This window comes from Saccoglossus kowalevskii, chromosome 8 (assembly GCF_978046115.1).
Source record: "Saccoglossus kowalevskii chromosome 8, keSacKowa6.1, whole genome shotgun sequence".
Taxonomy (NCBI): Eukaryota; Metazoa; Hemichordata; class Enteropneusta; family Harrimaniidae; genus Saccoglossus; species Saccoglossus kowalevskii.
Genome location: NC_140648.1, coordinates 28,168,272 through 28,189,012, shown reverse-complemented (window position 1 = coordinate 28,189,012; position 20,741 = coordinate 28,168,272). Strand labels below are relative to the sequence as shown.

Here is a 20,741-nt window from a genome sequence, read left to right as displayed (position 1 = left end):
CCCTATGCGAAGTGATGAAACCCGAAGGGGAATCTCCTCACAATAGTGCTATAAATATAAAAGGGAAAAACCAGAATTGTTAGTTTCGAATCATTAGCATATATCGCTGCCTGCCTTTATGTATGCCTTTATTATATATATATATAACTTTAACCGTAAAATTCACAGTATATACATGTCCGTCTCACATATATACCCGGGGCTGCTACCTGGCTACAGGCGTGGAAAACTAGCTTAGGGTTTAATACCATATTTTGCAGGATACAATACACCTGATTAGGTATGTCTAGTCTATTTTTATATATATTCGGCCATATAGAAACAGGAACCCAATTTTTGCATCTATTTCCCCTTTATTGATAAAACACAGTGATGTCATCGAAACGAGACAATACTCCGTGTGCAAACATGTTGTTAATACATTCACACTTTTCCTTTTGAACCCTCGCTATCAGTATTCTACAGGAATACATCGACTCGGAAATATAAGTGTTACGCTAAAATGCTTCTTGGTCATGTATCGTATAATATGGTCAGTCGTGGAACGAATTTGCATGCATAGTGGAAATGACGCAGGTCTTTTCAATAGAAATAACCACTGGGGCTTGCATGCTGTCATTATGAACTATGGACTGTATCTGTAAAACCGGTACATGTACGATGTGCTGAACATGAGTCTGTGATGTCGTATACCTAACAAGCCCGTGTGCCGATTTTTGAGGTACTCTCACATGCTGATGATCAATTCGCCGGCAGCCTCATCTATACCGCTAAATCATGAACCACTTTTCAGTTTGTGTATGCATCGCATATAATAATAATTAATGACCAATTAGCTAATTGTGGTTATTTCTTTGATCGCTTTTTAATAACATTTATGTCGTCGTCAAACGAGTTGCTTTCATTTGCGTCACGGTGTTGCGTCGAACCTGCTACACATTGAGAAACAATATAACATCTTAGTTCATCTGAATATGCTTTCCGATTTATCACTGTGTGTGTCTCTGCACATCGTTAATTTTTGTTAAATAAAATAGTATTTGTCACTGTACGTACTGCGTTCTTTATCTTTCTGTCTCTTTGTTATTGACATGTTTGCAAATAAACTCCTAATCCTATGGTTTTCGAAGAACAATTATTCGTATACTGAGAAGATGTTTTTTTTCTATTTTCTGTTTACAGTAATATGCAAGTCGCCGAGAAGTCGCAATGTCACATGCATTCACCATTGGGTCCAGGGAACGATTTAATAATGAATAATGTTTGCATACAATAGAGAATAAAATTGGGCAGTTGATGCGCAGTGTAAGAAAAACAAGAACACATTGTCATAATACACCACACACGCGTTACATAATCACAACACAATTTATGGAATCGACAACTAAAATGTAATAATAAATTCACATATACATGTAGCTCACAAATTAGTGCCTTGGGTAAGTCTAAGACATGCTCAACATGCATTTAATCCCATAAGAACATTTCAAGATTTGCATGAAATATTATTGTATTTCACAATATTTTTTTACTTCGATTTCTTACGAATTTATTTCCTGTTTATTTTTATACCATCTTTTGGACTGAATTAGTTTTTTTTGTTCGATCAGCAAAATGTGTCGTTAATTAATACACACGTACGAAATCGCAGAACCAACAGCAAATAGTATTACAACATGTCTTAAACTTTGCAACTAAAAATTAAATTTGATAAAACTATAACAGACGTTTAGTGGTTAATTTGACGGGTGAGGAGCATGACATGCAGATATTGTGAGTCAATTAATTCAACTTCTTGAAATGGACAAACTCAAACTGGCAGACGGTAAAAATATTAGTATACGGGTTTTCTAATTCCTGGAGGTACTGCGCTTGCGCAATTTACTGGCCTGTGGTGGCATCTATAAGGCGCTTACCATTTACGAGTCTGGGGACTTTTATTTATGTTTTTAAACAAATAGGTTTCAGGATTGTTTCTAGACCAGCATTTTGCTCAGAATTTAAATATGCTAGTCAGGTGAAAATCCGCTTGGTCAGTTTTCCACGAATTTACTTCAAAAATTGACACTAGCAATTACACTATTTTGCATTGTGTCTCAGTATAATGACAATACAGTAACATATATATACAAATATTAATTTGATGCTAAGTATAGTCAACATTGATGTTATTATTTCCCTGTTTACGTAAAATATTGACAATACATATTTGCGTGTTTTGACGACCTCTAACCTTGCAAATCCAAAACTCTTTTATAGTTTTATTGATTTTCAAATCGGGAAGAATCTTGAAAGCAAACATTTCTAAATTCATCACACGAAATACGACCCTTTTCAGTGCAGTTCATCGGGTCAGCTTTTCTCTGTGCCTGGTTTGACGACCTCTGACCTTGCAAATCCAAAACTCTTTTATAGTTTTATTGATTTTCAAATCGGGAAGAATCTTTAAAGCAAACATTTCTAAATTCATCACACGAAATACGACCCTTTTCAGTGCAGTTCATCGCGTCAGCTTTTCGATGTGGTTTGACGACCTCTGACCTTGCAAATCCAAAACTCTTTTATAGTTTTATTGATTTTCAAATCGGGAAGAATCATGAAAGCAAACATTTCTAAATTCATCACACGAAATACGACCCTTTTCAGTGCAGTTCATCGGGTCAGCTTTTCTCTGTGGTTGAAAGGCCTCAACGTGACTCTTGCGTGAATGATTTCCTGGTGTTTGTGATTCCCTATATTATCTTCTCTAGATCTTTTCTATTTTTCTGGATTCTGTATGGCTTACTTTTTGCCTCAAACCTGCCTCAGATTTCTAACTATAACACTTTGTACTGAGTGTGTGATATCATCTATTGTCTCTTAGCAGTATCTGACTTAGTAATATTAATATATCTGATATCTGTGAGATATATCAGCATTGGTGGTCAGCTCCAGTGTCATGCGTACAGGTGTCATGGGAAATGGTTTACTAGTGCGTTTTACCAACCGAGATCCATTCCCATCCATTTCACGTACTCATGGATGGATGTTACCTACAGTTAACAGATAAAGATGATATCCAGCGGGCATAATTAGGTTAATTTTTACGCAAAAAAGATTGGGCACATTTGACCTAGAATATAAATAAATAGTTAATAAATAAGTTTGTTTGTGTACTAATTTGTTGTACATCTCCCAAAACTTTGCAGTAATTTTATGTACTCAGAGACGAGACTGTAATAAATATCAGGATCTCCAGAACCTTCAAGGATATGACTTAAATCTCCAAAATAAGCCATCTCAATAAGGAAATGACCAAAGTAGATGAACGAGCATGTATTTGTATGGCTGGACTTGCATACATATCTTCACATTAATTAGCCACCTTTAGGCCACTCATCAATGCATTCCAACCAGCCCACATTGGTGTAGGTGATGTGATAGTCACTATTTGCATGTTTTATTTGCACCAACAGTGTTGTAAGATATAGTACACCATCTTGTAAACCATATTCATCAAAGCAAGATCTTCATGGCCACTTTAAACTGGAATTAAACAAGATTACACCTTTCTTGCTGCTAACTTTGTGTTTCTTTAACTTTCTACGAAACTCCTTCAGTAATTTTTACACAAACAGTCACATGTTGGCTTGAATACAAAAGAGGTTTAAAATTCATTGTATTGGCCCTCTCGTCCAGAGACTATAAGTAATAAAAGAAAGCCTGTACAAACATCACAATTTACTCTGGGAGTTCCTCCATGGCTTGCCCACAAACATTTTACCTAATTCAGGCAAAATACTAAAATTGGACGATTGAGATTCCTAAAAACAGTCTGAAATTGCGTAGTAAATCATTTGAACACCCACAGTCGTCGGTAATCATAGATTCCTTATGGAATACATGTTGTTATGAAAGAATTATTCTTAAAGGGCAGAGGTCGTCTCGCAGTACATGTTCTGAATTCGTGTAAAAACAAACAATGTACTTTACACGCGTTGTATACGGGACTGTGAGTCCCATGTCGAACAGGACACGGCCAGACGACCAACGCCTTTTAATATATTTCTGTATTTTTTTCATTAGCCTTGCGTTCATAAATACTAGAAGTCTGATAGTTGAAATGATAAATACATACTAATAATATGTGCCAATCATTTCACTTGAACATTTATTTTGTATTTAGGTCGAAAAGTGAAATTGAGAAGGTCATTGATGTCAAATCAGCTTTGAAATATGTAAATTTTGAAGCTAAATCTTATGTGACCCAATAATATTGGGATAGGTAAATATTTTAACAAAATTAATCATTTACATTCATATAAAACGGGGGGGGTGGTCGAATCCATTTTTTAAAGAATGGAATAAATTACCACGAATAGTTAAAAATATTGAAACAGTGAGTTAGTGTTCTACTATTTCAAAAAAAATGTGAACACAATTATAATACTAGATTTCCTGATAAGACTGCTTGCGCATCCCAAAATCGTCTCGCCTGTGGTGGCATATTTAGACACTGGCAGATTAATAAAGTAAATAACATTCTTACATAATCAGTAGACGTACCTATTCATGGATGTACTATTGCAGATACACATTATGCTTGGCGTTGAATGTACAAGTGATATATTGTTCATAGATTGAACTGATGAACAAATGCGTGCTATATGTATTAAAATAGATATCCGTCGATGTATTAGGGTCTTAATGCATGCAAAACATTATTTGGAGCACATTGTTGTTTCATTGCCACACTTTAACCTGTCCCATATTTACTTTTAATGTTCATTATATAGTACAAGTTATTGCCATCAATACAAACAATAGCACTGTGTTATAGACCATCTTCAGGTTTACATCGTGTTTCCGCCCGGTGTGTGTTTTATCTAGACAATAGAGTTAGTAACTATTTCTTGAGCAAAATGTATGTTTGTTTTTCAGTGAAACGAAGATACATCCACTCTACAACCATTGATTGCAACACACGTTAGGTTAATGATACAATTGCAATTGTTCACGGTGTTTTTTTATTCATGTTTGTAGACACTGAATCGTCCCTCTTCAACTGTTCTAGTCATTGACCAGGTTTTATTTATGGTACAATTAGGTCAATGTGCGATGTAACTAACACTGAACATCGCAGTCCGTGTATTACGTCTCTGAATATCCAGTTTTTCTTTACTTACAGATCACAGCACCGTGGCAATTATGTGGCATGGCATTAGTGGCGAAAGAGGCTTCGGTAGTGAGTCAATCGTGTATGGTGGGAATTTCGACAATGTGAACGTAAGGAATTGGTTTATTAAACCCATAAGTAGACCAGCGCCTCCATTCCCGGAGCTTCGTCATGCTGGTAGTACTGCAACTCAACACACCTCGGACAATACAGAGTCATGGATAAGGGCTCTCTGTTGGACGAACTCTTTTGATCTACTCAGTTATGGTAACATGTATTTCGAATGCTGTAAACGAGCATGTGTCAGCATGAAACATCATCCTCGATATAATATCATTGGTCACTCTGCTTTTGTCGCTCCTTATTTTGTGTATGGATCAGTGGGATCGAGTGGTGGATGGTTTAGTATAGAAGAAATGATGTACCTCCGTATTCTCGCTGGAGCATTCACATCTACTACAGATGTTTCTTTCATGGCGATGCCTATGTTTTCGGATACGGTGACATTTGTCAGGTTCGAGTTTGGCTCTGATTGTGGAACATTAAATCATCCAGCAATGGTTGCAGTCAATGTTAACCACACACGCCACCCAAAGACAACCCTAACAGTGCGATGCAGGTCTGAACACACTCAGAAAGGTAAATCTATTAAGCCAGATGCTCACGTGGTTGGTGTATATGCAGACCATGTTGTCTTCTTAGTTTTCCACTCAGGTACCTATGCCGTAATAACTACAGCTGGGGTTGACGGTGATGCTCCCATTCGAGATGATTCGAAAAGAAATCTTGCTGATAGAAAGAGTGATAGTAGAAACCAAGTTAATCCGCCACGGAAATGCGACGATGAACTACCCCCAGACGAGCGACAGCCAGGTCGACAGCCAAGTGATAATGTAGGAATCGATGACAACCGTGGGACTAAAATAAAGAGCTATTTAGGTAATGGATTCATACAATATCATGGCAATGATGGAATCACAGTCCGTTTCCGAATTTGGGAGAACGTGCATAAAGTAAAAGAAGTACGTACTATTACTCTTGTGCTGACAATATTGGACACGGTTGACTCAACTGAGTACGCATTAGTAAATGGTTTCATTAGACATATCCCTCTATGACTAGTTTTTGACTACTACTCAAAGAAGTTACATATTTTTTTTTTTTTTTTTTTTGCGTTGGAAGATTTTTTTTCAATTCTCCGCAGGTCCGTAGTTTGTTTCACCCTGATGTATTGTTTCTGTTTATCTGCATGTGTTTCTTTGGTCCAATGGAAGATGACGAATTTGTCTACTTTCAATTTCAAATTCCGTGGTATTTGTAATTACAGTATCCATACTGATTATTTCATACCTACATACATTTATAATAGTATTAGCAATTTTTATTTCACTCAACCAAAGTTTTGTTATTTTTTTTTAGAAAATTCTTGAGATTGAGAAAAATCTAGGAGCTGAAGAACTTGATGTGGAAAAGCGAATTCCCTTCAAGCAAAATGGGAGAAACATTAAAGTTGCGTTGGGTATCGAAGGACGATATTCAAAAGATGAGGTACGTTGCGATATTTTGAATTATACCTACATAGGCAACGAGATACGTGAGCAGGCATCCTCACATATATGATGCGTCAAAATTCAATGTCCATTTGTTGTGATACTATATTAATTAATTAATTAATTATTAACTATTATTAATATTAAATCTTAGATTTGGATTCTTGGAAGATTTAGAAATTTAATAATATGAGCTTATCGTATTACCGCAGTAAAAACAATAGAACACCATGGATATCAATGTTTATAAATATTCTCCACATACATGTATACTGTATTGTATATCTATTGAATGTTGTTTGCGTGTTTCACATGTCCAGGTCATACACTATGACAGCATCATGGAAGAATGTGGGCAGTACGCAGTCTGTACATTTGCCTGTGCTCTTAACCCTCCGATGACCAATCCAGAGCCAGTTGTAATATATGTGAAGCAAGAAGGAGAAAGCTACAGAAAGTGTTAATTTTACCAAATTAATTATGCCATGCCATTTAAGACAGGTTTGTATAAAGATCATTCTTTAATTTATCAAATGATTGCGCGATTATCCGCCATTGTCGATTGCCGTCCATCTGTCATCCATCAACAAAAAGATTATCAACTTTTTCCTACAAACCGACTGTTTCACACTTGATATGGGTGGAGTTATATTCCATTTGCTGACTTATTGTTGCAGTTGTAAATCATCAACCCTATTGCTTGGATGTATATAATTGTTGTATTTACCACTTCTTTAGGCCGAATCTCGACAGAGTGCTATGAATGAAGCTCTCACTGAACTACAGGTAAGACTTGTGTGTGTTGACTGTGTGATCACTACACACCTTTGTCAAAAATCGTGTGATGTGCACAAAATAACTTCTATATTATAAGAGTGTGTTCCCATTCTAGGCAGCATATCTATTCCCACGTCGAGATGAACGTCGTTTATCCGTGTCATCGCCGTTTTCAACCATCACAGAGCAGATTCTGAAACTGGGATTAGAGGTAATTACGAAATTAAGTTTGCTAGTATTGTTATTATTAACTAGTGATTAACTATTATTTCCGGGCGTTGTTCAGGGCTGTTTTCATCGTGATTGAAAGCCAAGTACCAAGAACTTGATATTATATTTGGGAAATAATGTTGTTCTATGAGTGGTGAAACTGTCAGTTCTATGTGCTGTGCTGCTCAGTTTTATTTATTTATCTCTTTATTACTTTATTTATTTATTTATTTATTTATTTATTTATTTATTTATTTATTTATTTATTTATTTATTTATTTATTTATTTATTTATTTATTTATTTATTTATTTATTTATTTATTTAAGAATCAAACAATAACCTATGAGGAAATATGTAGAAAACTTATCCCAGTAAAACCGGTTGTGAACTTGAAAAACCCTTTAAAGTTTGAAACACATCAAGAATTATGCATACAGCTGGACCACAAGAAACAAAATGGTGAGGATATTCGCGCTTTGTTGGAAGATTTGGACGTCACATACATGACTGGCAGATATTTGGAAGACCACTGTATTAGCCTTACTGATTTCACCATCAATATCTTCTTTCTGGTTAATATAATCATACGAAAGCGCGACGCCAATGTAGTCATAAAGGAACTGATACAACGGTTGGAAAAAATAGGGTGCACACATGCTGCTAAACTGATCAAGGACGATTATGGTATTCCAGAAGAAAACGACGAAAGCCCAGAGTCCGAAGAAGATTCTGAATTGCCGTCTGGAGTGTCTGACAATGGGGAGTCTTGTAGTAGTTCAAGCTAATCCTATTATCAGGGGAAAATCTTCTCCACGGGGTTCTCCACTCTGTCGGGGGGAATCTCGTCTCGTCTCTCTATCTCGTCCCCTTGAGGTACGGGATCGGGAAAGTCACTTTAACTTTACAGTCAAATAAGGCACACACAACGAAATACGTTTCAGCTCTCGTTTTAGTCGGTCAATCAAACACTCTATCAGACACAGCGCCCTGGGGGAAAAGATCCCCAAGACTCTCGCAAGGCTGAACCAAGACTCGCCCAAGACTGGACTGCCTCAAGGCTCCGTCGCCCCTGGACTCTCTCGGACTGGACTCGACTCTCCAGGACTGCCTCGACTGCGTCTATCGTGGAGTATTCGCCAAGACCAACTCAAACTCTCTTTATTCATTTTCAAAACTCTAACCAATTACAAAACAGTAAAAAGACTCTAAGGCGTAAACTTCAATCATAAAGCCAATCAAACTAAGTACTGAATACGTCATATCTTTTGATTAATCGTTCACTACATTAATAACTATGGAATACCAACTGTCAGAATCGCGACGGATATCTCGTAATTAGTTCCAAATCACTGAGCCAAGTTCCGTCCAAAACTTCAAATAGGCCTACACGATGACAGACATAACACAGCAATTCGCTAATAATCAGTTAATTAAGTCGGTTAACAGATACGCAAAAACAAATTCATGACACTATCGTCAAATATAAAGCTGGATTCTGGGGGAACTAGTTCATTGGTTCAACCCTTATAATTTATTGATTATATTGTGTAGGGTTTTCTGTAAAATTGTCGCAATACACATGTATTATAGATAGTGCCCTCTAGCGACGACGCGCTGCAATGACGTAAATGGGTGACATTGAGGCCCGGTGGTGGCACTTCCAGAAAAAAAATGGTACGCATCCGCGTTCCTATATTCTCGGAGAAAAGGGGTTAATTTTGTTGAATACCACGGTCCGTGAAATCGTAAAAAAAGGGGTACTTTTAAAAAAAAATAATGAAGGGGGGGGGGATGTGGCATTCAACGATCCCCGGCAACGTAATGCGTACGTACCCGGCGAACGTACTAAGAAGAATGCCACGGTATATTAAACAGCGTGAACTTCGTAATCGGGAGGGATGATAGTAAATTGCTGCACGGTCCAGAAGGATAAGAAAAGTTATTCTTTATGACTCCTAAAATGTGCACACATATATTAGGTAAATGAATACAAGCTCCCAGATTTTGGAAAAAAGGTGTGTTTTTTACTTTACATTTCTCCCAGATTTAGTATAAATAGGGAGTGTGTTATGAGAAATTATCAGAGAAAAGGGTATTTTTTTGAAAATGGGGAACAAGTATGGGTACCCATATACCACATGAGTGCCACCGCTGGGCATTGGGGCCGTTTAAAGCGTCGATTTCGATTTGATCTGTAGTCGTCCATGAATGAAGATTATGTTTTTGAGAGATTTTACTATATCCTGGGATGACGAACGATTACACAGCTAAATAAAGTGGTAGATTTGACGATAATGCCGTTACCAATATACGTCATTCTTATGTCACAGAAGCGCTCTAGAGGGCGCGTTTTATATTAGTGTATTGATGAACCGAAACACAATAACAATTGGTTCAGTTCATCTCGTAGTTGATTTGCATTATTATACAAACTCGCACGTGCCGTATTTGTTTAATTGTATACCATGAATACATGTTTTATTTCAAAGGATGTTTCAGAGGCTGAAAATTTATGGACTGGAAAACCGGCATGAGTACTTTAAATCCATTGATCGCATCGCGTATAGTTTCGGGTTGTATTTCAATGTTTGTTATTCTACGCAATACTTGTTTATACCATTCTTACTCAGGAGCTGTTTTCGTGTGCGAAAATGAACTGGTTTAACAATTCCAATATGTTGATGCATTCCAACATGATGTTAGGTGATATGATCAGATTTCGGTCTATATCACATTGTACAAATATGACCTCCACAAGTTAATCATCTTCCGTAATCCTTTCATCCAATATATGAATTCGTACCGGTGCTATTACATGTTTTTATTTCGTCAACTCGGTATTGTAATTGAGGTGATCGTCTTGGAATGTTTTATTTTTATTCAAAGATAGTAAAATTACGAAATATCAAAATAGAGTAAGAAATAGTTATAGTGCAATATTGGAGTAGTTATATCACTTATATTAATAACTGCAAACATGTGTAGCAATAATGATTTGCAATTTGGAAAATGAAATGTATTTTTTGCAATAATGAAATGCATTTTTTGCAATAATCATTTGTGGAATTCACATTTGTGATCAGATCTCTGCTGGGAGGAGATGTTTTACATAGTCTTTTATTTACTCTGCTTGTAAATTTATAATAGGAACCATTCAATACGATCTGTAAATACTTATTCAAAGAATATTCTATTATAAGAGACGGGTGTCTATGGAATTCGTATAGTAGTACTTAAATATTATTACTGTTTAGTACACGATGTTAATGTTGTCGGATGAAATTGTGTGGATATTTTTGTTATTGGTGCTGTAATTCAGTGCAATTACTAGAATGCGCGTTTCTGATGGGTGATGCGGGTTGTCATGAAAGTGGGAACGTGCATTGTGCCAATTTTGCAGTAATTAAGCTGAGAACAATGGAATTGATACGCATATGCAATCGTTACGACTTGTCATCATTTCACTGGTGTGCGTTGTTTCGGGATTGGCGATGAGCCGCAATTTATTCATTCCTTCTGTTCGTGAATGGCGCTTTCTTACTCACTGGAATTATAAGTTATGTTATTTTTAATGTATATTCATGTTCACTTATCCGTTTTGTTAAAGTGTAGTGTAGTTATTGACCACGGTATATTATCATTATCATATTATCATTGTATTATCATTATTATTCTGTTTATGTAATTGTTTGATTCATAACCAATTATTACTATACGTGTATTGGTCTAATCATGATATTCATTTTGTTGTTCCTGTTAAAAGAAATTTAATCAAAATGCTTAATGAACTGGTGCTAAAATTGATTTACATTTCTGGATGTTTTGTATTCATTGAGGGCGCTGTATCATAACACTTCGTGAATTACTTTTTTATTAGCATTCATTTAACCAAAGACACTAGAGAAGACTAGTGTCTTTGATTTAACTTTATTTGTTTTTACTTTTATTTATCCTCTACACGGTAAATATTGGATAACCGGTAGTCAAAGTAAAAATCATAATCAATTTTAAATCGATTACAAGTAAAACGTTGAGGGATGCCCTATATTGCCATGAGAATAAACCATGAAACTTACTTAACTTACACACAGATACTTTTTTATGAAAAAAACAAAGCTACTTTATTTTTGTTTATTTATTGTAGAGAAAACTGCCCTGATCGCCTTTAACTCAAGTGTGTAATCCCAGTGATGATTATATATGATTTAAAATGTCATGCCATCCAGTGCTTCCAATGTTTCCATTTAATATTATTATTATTATTATTATTATTATTATTATTATTATTATTATTATTATTATTATTGATATTATTAATATAATTGTATTCATTGTAATGTATCACATTATTACATTATTATCATTATCTTTTATAGATTTATAGAGTACCAGTCTTTGTAGTGCATATGTTTACACATGACAGTCTTGATCTCGTTATTTAATGCTCATGTGCCATTAAGTTTTGAATTTGAATATGTCCGTTTTTTATTGTGTTCTCGGAAAACAAACTTTCATTTCAACCTCAGGAGTTAAAATTATTTATTTTGTTACTAACCCTGGTATTTAGTCAATTCAGTTTTATTATATTACGTAACATGCGTGGAAAACTATATATTACATTGTATATATTACAGAGCTCGCAATCAGCGTGACAACACTGCCATATGTAATCGTGACATAAAACAAAGATGACTCTTTGCTGATTGACTAAATGATTTCATATGCTTTTTGTTAGTGAAATATATGATAAAAATATTGAAGATGCAATATGGAAAACATACATTTTGCAATAATTTTGTTCGATGCTATGCTTCAAACCTGAAATCAGATTATCATTTGTCATAGACTAAAATTATTACATTTGCAAGGAAACGCATCAGTGTTTGCTATGTGAACAAATCAAAACACCACAAAACACACTTGTATTGATTGTAATTGTGCGTATCAAACCAAACACTGTGTATACATTTTAGATAATTCCATTGATTCGTCGAACTACAATAACAGCGTGTTCATGTCATGCTAAAACACGACGTACTCATCAAACAAAAATTACATGCGCCCGTCTATATTGCATCTTTAAAAAGGAAATGTGAATAACATTGAATATATTTTAGCATGTTTAAATATTTGTATTTGAAAAAATAATCTTGGTAAAGACAATTAAGTGTGATTTAGTAACCATATCAATCGTTGCAAATCGCCATAGCACATGCGCTTTGAGTTAGCAGTACGTATATGTAACACGCGCATTTGAATTTTACATTATTTCATCAAACGTATACTGCTGTATTTGAAGCCAGAAAAACGTTTATATTTTACGGTAACTGCATTGCTACCAAGATGAAGTACCAAACAGACTTATTTAAACATTGTCAACAATCTTTTTAAATTAACTATCCTTTTTTATTGTACGAACAGTGGAAACTTAAATAAATATATATAGAGAGATAATTTTGAGTAAATATTCTTGCTCTGTTCGATATTCCACATACGGGAGTGTGATTTATCGTAACCTTAAATGTTTTGCAGTATTAGTACGGTAGTATAATGAACTACACAAAATACACTTTGAAATAAAGTACGTATCGGTAAATTAAAGCGCATGCGCCATTGCGTACGCAGTTCACAGTTTTCCCCTGAACGTCTACTAATAAATACTGTACTGTGCGTAAATACGACCCAGATGCCCGAAGCTTTCCATATTCCCTTGTCATGTAGGTGCGTATCCAATGCAATCGCGTCTGAAGCTATACAATGTGATTTATAATGATGTTGTCGATTTCTTTGTTACAAATTAAAATTGAATAACAAACGAGTCTGTAATGTGATGTGATATCATTTAGAGACGCTGAATGTTTCGAGTTACGAACATCGAGTTACAAAAATTACCACGCCAATATTTTAAGAAACACCCCCAAATTGTAACTCGATGTTCAAATAACAGTTGACCGAACTTCGAGTTACGGGCATCATAGATTTGTTGTTTTGTTTAACTTTTTATGTTGCCCGTAACTCGGAGTTCAGTCAACTGTTAATTAAAATTCGAGTTACTAAATATTAAACAAAACATCCAATCTATGTTGCCCGTAACTCGAAGTTCTGTTAACTGTTAGTTGAACAGGGAGTTACAAATGGGCCGAGGTTTCGCAAAAGTGGGCCTTATTTTCTAAGATATTGGTGTTGTCATTTTTGTAACTCGATGTTTTCGTAACTCGATGTTCGTAACTCGATGTCTGTAACTCGAGCAATTCAGCATCTCTGAATATTTGCAAAGTATCAATAAGCTAAACGAAATAAAACGTCACATATCATTGAACGTGTCTCGCATTATTGATAGAAACCAAATTTTCCTCTTAGTTTGTCAAATACCAATGTCACAAAAGAGCATAAAGTCTATTTTAGGGTTAAACGTCACGGTAATTAGTGTCATTGTTCTTGGTCGTTGTACATTTTGGTTTCATGTTTTTTTACTTCGTTAATAACTTGATTTTTGGACCAAGACATCACAAGTTTTACCCTGGAGTAAAGTGGCAAATTCACGGCCATTAAAATGCAGCCAAGTGTCATAATTATCACATATCCAATATATTAATAACTCGGTATAATATAAAAAAGCAAATATGCAAATTGTTAAAAATTTCATTTATTCAAAAATAGTGCAATGTGTGTGATCACATCAAGGAGATATAGACGACTAGCGATGCAGAAACTTAGAAATCCACGTCGCTCAACCTTTGAAATGGAAGCCGCTAGAATGCGGCATGTATAAGCTATAGTTTGGATTCTGTACGCATTACTCGGTAAGATTGTCAACAATGCCCGTAGTACAAACATCACTCATGACATATTGTTCATCACAGCTTTTAGATACATACTCTCCATTCTTTCCCATTAACATTTTGACCTCAGCGGAGTTTTCTTTGTCCGCGATTTCTACATAAAACTCCCCGCGGGTCGGATGTGCGATGTTCTCAACTCGGGGAGTATCTAGACACACGCCAATCGATTCGGACTCCTTAACCGTACGAAGAAGAGACACGATCCTCTGTATGCCGCGGTCCGTGAATATTCTCTTTCTAATAAAAGGTGAAACTCTCAGTAAAAGAAACAAATTGTAGCACACATCATCCAGAAATTTAAATAAACAATTAATTCATTTGAAATTAATGGCAAATACATTATCCGATGATCAATGATGTGACTGAGATAATTTCTTGGCAAGTTTGAACATCGAAACCAAATCAACAATATTACTAGTATATCACGCATATATTTGTTTTTGTTTTATCGTGAATTTGTTGCTCGAGGTAAGTCTCATTATTTCTTCACTATTTCACAAACACAGCTAACTTCGCTGTTTTGCGCTTATTCTAAGGGGTCCCAGTACGTCCTTTCACGCACAAACGAACTAAAGCTCCCGGGCGAATTAATAGTATCACGTCGCGTTCGCATATCGGCAATATAATAGACTCCAGTCGTCACATGCGTACGACGATCTATACATTAACCTACCACGTCCTATTAATTATTCTATTTTAATTTTGGCATTTATATCTTTTGTATCCTGGCGTACACATGCATCTTTGCTGGAGTCTTTGGGAGTACTAATCAGAAAACTTTATCAGAGCATCTATCCTACGTGATTTCTCGTGTGGCGTACTCAGTTGCTAACTTGTGTTTAGGATATTTGCGGCGTTATAAATCACAGCCGACGTTTGCTTGCCGTTTATATTTTGTCGTTGCACCCAGTGCAATGGCCGATGGTAACATGAATTCATCGGATGTTGGGGAGTCCGAGAATCGCGAAGGAAAAATTGGCTCCGACAATAAGTTACTACAGTTTATCAACGACGCGTCGGATAACGTGAAGACCGCCCTGGAAAAACCGTGTAACACGAAGCGAAACATAAACCACCGCAAATACTTACAGAAGCAGTTAAAAACTCATCAAAACTGGCCACCGGGTGGGCAGGGGCGCAGAGTCATAACAAGGCCGTATATTCGCAGCAATTCGCGAAAAACTAAACAGAAAAAACGATTGGATTTTACGAATTATCATGGTGACAACTATACACAAGTTCTCAACAATAATAAACTCGTGAATCTATCCAACGTTATTTATTGGCAAGATAATCAGTGCAATAACGAATGTGTCCAATACCAGGAAAACGTAACAGACTACACCAATACGCTACAATCTTACTACGACGAAGGGTCCATGTGCGATACCCGGGACGACGCCGGTTTGAACCATCACTTAGAGAACATTACCTACTTTGCTAATAACCCCCAACATCATTACGGCAATTCATTTGACTTTCACGGAAAACCCGACTGTGATGATATTCTTCGCGAAGCAAGCCCAGAAATGTGCTACACTCAACGTTGCAACAACGAAAATGGATTTTGTGAAGAAAAGTCGTACTGTCAGTATCAAGGAAAATCGGCTTCATGCGCCGATGATCTACCGTCATTGCTCGGTAATATCTGCGCCGATAATAACTATAGTATTGATGTCTCTAACTGCAAGACATACACAAATCTGGGTAACGATAACTTCGACACGGCAATGTCATGCAGCGATAGAAGTATACAACCAACAGATGAATACAGCTGCCGAGAGATTTATCGCGATGAAGTCGGTAGCCAGGCCAGTGCGTATCCATGGAAACGTCAGGGCGATACCGGGTTCGCGTGTTCAAGAGCCGACACCGGTCCAAATTTCATCGATGATCTTCAGCTCGTTCATAACGATGGAGGATATTCACCCGGTAGTGGCAGTCCCCACAGTTGTCGATATAAAGGAAAACAGAGTGCGTACTACGCCCAAGCTTTAGACCCCGAAGAAACGGACGTTCTTTCTACGTCGACTTTGCCATCTTTTGCCATGGCATTCTCCTCTCGTTTTTGTGACTTTTAACTGTCTTAATCACCTTGGTAACATGTTATATTTACTAAATGAGTCACACAGTCAACGATTACATTCAATAATCGAGTTCTTGAAATTCTTGTATGTCTATCCGTGTACGATCAACGTGTAGGTGAAATGCTATTAAATGAAATGATTTAATCAAACCGCTCTAAGTACAAATTTATTATACACGAGTTGAAACATGTAAATAGTTCAACGCTAATTAGTTTTGAGTGTACTTAAAAAGAAAATGTGGTCTCTTTTTGATTGTTGTTTATATTGGTAGAAATATTGAAGTACTATTTGAGTATGATTTATCGTAAAATAAAAACATGTGTTTGTGGCTACAAACATGATAGTATTTGTTCGTTGAACCAAGTTACTAGTAAATGGAAATGCGCATGCGCCCAAGAGTTTCCTATACGTACTGGAAATTTGAAGCGCATGCACACTAGCAATTTTCAACGTTTATATTTTGTGATAAATCATCCCACATATTTTTTGTTAAATGAAAAGTTATCCACATTATCCCTTTAATTTGAGAACAGCACGCGGAATAAAAGGAGATACAAAATATTCAAATGTTTAGACAGTTATTATCATGATACTGCACTTCATGAATCAGGGCACAGGGTACGTACACATAGAAGATTGTTGTTTTATAGGGAATAAATCCGGTAGAATATGAAAATATTTCAGAATAATGAACAAGCGTGAAGTATATGATGTAATTACCGGTATATATTATATGTGCACATTTTGTGAACTTAAACGTACTAATTCACTTTTCAATTTTTTCCGCGAATTTCAGAAATCCACGAACACTCGATTTCTCACAGATTTGTCGGAAACGCCAGAGTCAGCAATCAGTTAGTGGGAGGGCGCCTTTCCCAAACCACGTGGTGTGAATTAACAAACAATAAATATGTATGGCTATTTTTGTCGCATTACTCCATTATTTTTAATGAATCAACATTTCGTAATATCGGCATTTCCTTCGAAAATGTTCCTTATATAAGCGCATATGTTATAACTTAGTACTGGACTACTAGTAACTGGACGGGTATGTGTGCCTCAGTGCTATTGATCGTTTTTGCGTTAATGCGCATGTCTGAAATACAATGATAACATTATTCTTGATATATACTGTCGTTACGACAGACTCTCGAAAGCAAATGTCACGTTTGTTTCTAATATTCACTTCTGTAATTTCTAACTTGATAGTGAATTTATAAAAGATGCTCAGATTGATACAAATTTGCAACAATAAACATAGTGTCCACAAAACAAAACACTCTCCGTCTCAGTCGACCTAAAGGGAATATTGTCAGTGCAAGACTCTTAGACTTGTCTTAAAACCCTGAGAAGAGTTGTCATTGCCGTATCGGCTGTGTGTTGTGCAAGTCGATGTTCTTCGTCTCGGTGACACCAAGTATACGATTTTAACTACAGCACCGCCAAACCAACACTAATCATAATAATGTTTATATATACACAATACCACATTGTATAAACGTTACAGACATCATTTTCGTAATGACTGCATTTATGATCATTAGACGTTTAAATTGAGTGATACATGCATGTTATACGTTCATACAGTCATTTCTTTGTCCGCGTGTTTTCAATCAGGGGAAAGTTGTTTATCTAATTATATCACTGAAAATAGGGTGATCTAGTAAAAACAAAAGAGTCGGCGAACATGATAAATCGCGAGTGGGTTTTATGATAAAGTCGGGTGTTTTTTTTAATAAAATCAAATAGTTTTTTTTGTTTTTTTTCGCAATCTAATTGGATTAGCATCATTTTTTTAAACTCAGGAACAACGTAAAGCCTGTACTGATAACCGAAGCAATGAAAACAGACATTGTAATTTAATAATACTTAGATCTGTTATTGACAGAAGATGACATGTTTCCGGAAAGAAATGCTGAATATGGCTCTGGGTTGAAATGCGGTAATTTCAAATATGACATAATGGCATAAAACCCTGAAGAATTGGGTTGTACTTATAAGGATTATGGATGAAGTGACCGTATTTGGTACAATGACGTGAAGATAAAAAAATATGGGGCAGCGTTTTATCGCAGATACTACGTACCATCAGGGTTACTCAACACTCTGCCGTGATCTCAAAGGATTCAATCGGTCTTTAGTTTACAATAATAGTGTATATTTTCAATAGACTACTAGTACTTTGTTCAATGACTCCCCGTGACTTTACTGAAGAGTGCACAAAAGGACGCTTTACTGTAAACGTATAATGCCGTGTATTTCACAAGTAGACGAAATGTCGGGAGCTGTGTTAATGAAAACCGCTACTTACGGGTTGGCCATTAGACAGTCTAGAGAAGGGGGACATTGGAATTTAAAAATAAAATAAAAACGCACAATAATTTGAAAAAAAAAAAAAACATTCGACAGGGAGAGTTTCGGAAAAAAAATCTAAAAAAAAATCCGTCGCATGAACAAAAAAAAGCGAGAAAAATATTACAGAAACATTAAAAACAAAGAATGCTGCTCAATAGTGGGTGAAGAAAAAAATGTGCACAGTGTAGTACTGTACACAACTACACCCCTCGCAAATTTCTAATAGTCGCCCCTTACGGGGGGGGGGGGGCGAATGTCTGATTTATTTCGCAGCTGGACGTCTTTCTCTTGAAACTACACACACTATCACACTACTCAATACTTTTAGATTTTCATTCCAATTAAATGTATTATATACAGGAATTGACCCCAATTACTGCCATTATTGGGCATATTTGTAGTCATTAGTCAGACAAGATCACCTGCCAGGCACAGTAGCGATCTGTCGAACAAAGCTGATTCAACGTGTTGCTTCGAATATGCCTTCCTTACCCCCAGCCAACCATCCCAGTGTGGCCAATGTAAAGTACACTCGGGAAGGCAAGACAAAAATAACCTGGGGTGTATTTTTTCAAATTTAACAGTATTAATTAATATACGTAATAATTGCTGAAAATAATAGTATTAATGTCGCTTGCGGGCATTTAACATAATATATAACAGAAAATAATATTAAAAGTATTTTTTTTTGTTTCAAGGGTGAACACAATATTGATAAGGACACATATCAACTTTTTAGAGAACATATCACACGAAATAACTTGTAAAGACAGCTGTCGGCAAACATTTTTGGAACAATCTCCTCATATAAATGAATATTTTTTATTGCAGCATATGTTTCATAATAATATGTAGCCGCACATAATTTTGAGACACTTTCAGCTCAGAATCCAATGATAAATGACTCATAGATTACCATGTTAATGAGTGTTTAGCCTGTGAGAACGGCATAAAATAAAAATCATATTGTGAAATTCAGCAGAGCATCCTCCCATCTTCAGAATTGCTCAGGATAAAAAGTGTTGTTCACACACCCCCCCCCCTTCTGAACGTCTTCATAGATCGATAGATGATAATTATGGCGGAAAAACTGCTCGTATAAAGCAAAACAAGTTGCGTTAACAAAGAAGGCGTAAACATTTTCGCCAAATGTGATACCCATTTTTCCTTTGACTGGAGATGGAGGTTTCGATGGTGTAGCTCTATCATATATCCAGACAGTAGTATGCGTTATCACTATCAACTTAATATCGATATGCATTGCAGCCCCTCTCCGAAGAACGATCAACTATTACAGTGATGACTATTACACCAAAACTGAGAAGTTAAAATAATAATCCACTGCAACGATTTTTTTATTTTTCTGAGATGTATTCAATAAATAATTCAACCACAGAAATCTCGATTACATATACATCCTACAGGCGGAGCAAAATTAAGGGTAAGAATTCTCCAGAAATCAAATGTCATGACAAATATTTCAGTCTGCACCTGATAACATGTTCTTTGGCGATACATAAATAAATACCGAAAAATACACAGAGAAAACAAAACAATACGGAACAGATATATATTATCTAAATATAAGACAAGTGACTAAACTTATAACATTTCTGGTGCCCAAACTTTTTTTCAGTTTCTTATATATGGTCATTTCATTGTTTCAGTTGTACATGACAGTTTAAAGAACTTTGTTCCCCTCCTTGTATTTAATAATTGTTATACCACGATCACCTTCATAAACAATTTCAAAATGAATCTAA

General features: G+C 35.9%; 2 long non-coding RNA genes across 2 annotated transcripts in view; one reads left to right on the top strand and one right to left on the bottom strand.

Moving 5' to 3' along the window:
* The window catches only part of LOC146739509 (uncharacterized), a 271,508-nt gene extending 262,349 nt beyond the window's left edge, over nt 1-9,159 (bottom strand). The window contains exon 1 of the long non-coding RNA XR_014930209.1: nt 8,803-9,159. This is a non-coding gene — a long non-coding RNA (uncharacterized LOC146739509). The remainder of the gene's footprint in view (nt 1-8,802) is intronic.
* Nucleotides 181-1,321, top strand: LOC144363071 (uncharacterized). Its single transcript, XR_013422670.2, has 2 exons — nt 181-280; nt 1,183-1,321. It is a non-coding gene; the product is annotated as an uncharacterized LOC144363071 (long non-coding RNA).
* Nucleotides 9,160-20,741: the final 11,582 nt, after the last annotated feature.